Source organism: Echinops telfairi, unplaced genomic scaffold (genome assembly GCF_000313985.2).
Source record: "Echinops telfairi isolate 266 unplaced genomic scaffold, ASM31398v2 ScPeMD7_1;HRSCAF=3_0, whole genome shotgun sequence".
NCBI classification, from domain to species: Eukaryota; Metazoa; Chordata; class Mammalia; order Afrosoricida; family Tenrecidae; genus Echinops; species Echinops telfairi.
In genome coordinates, this window is record NW_022103896.1 from 22,696,296 (window position 1) to 22,698,254 (window position 1,959).

Here is a 1,959-nt window from a genome sequence, read left to right on the forward strand (position 1 = left end):
CCCCTCGGCGCCGGCCCGGGACCGCCCCGCCGCCTTTAAGGGGCAGTTTTGCGTCGGGAGCATTCAATACTGGAAGGTCCAGCAGTGAATGCGCGATGAAGGGGGCTTCTGATTCTTGGGGAATTAGCACCGTTGGTTTTCCCCGTAACGTTCCTGGTTGTTTGCAAAGAGGGATTTGTGTGTGTTGGGGGGCGGGGGGGTCCCCTGGCAATTGCTTGGTTGTCTTTCCCTACGAAGGATCGGCTGGAGAGTGCGGGCTGGCACTGTCTGGCTGCATGCTCACCCCAGCTTGGCGGCCTCCCTCGAGTTTGGAAGAACGAAGCGCTGGGGGGCTTCGGTTGGGTCACCTTAGTGGCTTGTGCGTTTTGAGGCTTTGGGGTGAAGGCTTGTGTTTGCAGGCAAAAGTTAAAATGTTTGCTCTTATCTCGCTTTACTGTTTGGAACGGGGATGGCGGGGGTGGTGGCGGCGCGTTTTCTTAAAATGAATGTGAATGCAAGGGCGCCGTGTTAATCTGCGGGGGTTTTGGAAACCGGCTGGAGACGCTGTCCATTAAATTGTAGTCATTAAATATCTTCCTTTAATGCTGAGAGTAAGTAACTATTCTTAAAGGGATATTTGGTACATGGGTTAACTTAGGACACAAGCTGTCCACCGATTAAAACCCTGAATACTTTGTAGCTAGCTGACGTGACAGCCACCGTGTGTTTTTTATAGTAAGTTACCTTTCGAGAATAACCCGTGTCTCTGTGTCTTTTTAAAAGCAACATAGGATAGTAAAACTTAAGGCCTAGAATCGCAGATACTCAGTTGAAATTTTTCTGGTTTAACCAAAGTTCTAAGAAGTTTCATCTTTCACAGCTTGATACATAAAGGGAAATTTCCTGATTTTTGAGAATTGTTTTTTCTTTCTTAAAGGTTGTCATAGAATTATTAGGCATTTTTGCTTTTATCCTGGCACTGGTAGACTTGGAAAAGTTCATGAAAAAATTCCCAGCTCTTACAATTCCACCTTTCCATAAACTTTTTTTTAGCCCTTTTAATTGATTTTACTGCTTCCATCTGCAGTGTGCCAAACACTTTGTTAGTTGTGTTTTTTCAAGTTCTTTTTTCCCCCCCAAGTCTCTGAACCTTGTTGTGAATGCTGTCCCCATTTTATCAATGAAAAAAAGCTAAGCATCTGGTGTAAAGTAACATTCACTATGTTTTAGGGGTGTAAAAAATTCAAATATAATTTACAGAAACCCCTTTGTTAAGTCTTAATCAGGGTAAAGATAAAAGCAAATACCGGGAGGAGGAGGACCAGCAGCCTGAGGCTGTACTAAATGATAAAGCATGGATAAGAATGGAAATTGTCACAAAATCTTGATTGGCCCCAGATCTATTTGTCACAGTCTCAAATGAGACTTCAGAGACCGAAAGGAGACTTTGATTGGGGCACCTACATTGTTGCAGATTAGAGACTGAAATTGGTCAAGGATCCTCTGGACTACCGTTGTCTGGGCATAACTCTTGAACTTAACCCTAAATAACCCAATTTCCATAGAGGCCTGCCTACTTTCAAATTCTGCCTGAAGGCAAAGTTTTTTACTGAAAGACCAAAATCTGTGGAGACTCAAAAAATCTATGGAGATTTAGGGTTTCCCATGTAAATTGTAATACCATAAACCTAGGACTATACACAAATTTAGGCCTCAAAATTTAATTTACTACAGCCCTTACAAAACAAGTAGGAGGAATCTATTAAAACGTAGGACTGGGATTGAAAAACCCCTTGGTCGGAGAATGAGAACCCAAAGGCAGAGGGAACACCTGTGTGCAGGCAAGGGGTCTGTCTCCCCAAAAGAAAGTCCTGGTTTGCCCGAGTTCGATATTGGTGCTTTCCAAAGTTTGTAAATTATGAAATGTGTCAACCTTTTATAGCTAGGAAAGCTAAACTACTTAGATGAAGTCGCTTAACT

General features: G+C 43.1%; 1 protein-coding gene across 1 annotated transcript in view; it reads left to right on the top strand.

The window, feature by feature from the left end:
* RAD21 (RAD21 cohesin complex component) overlaps positions 1-1,959 on the top strand; it is a 33,305-nt gene that overhangs the window by 568 nt on the left and 30,778 nt on the right. The window lies entirely within an intron of this gene.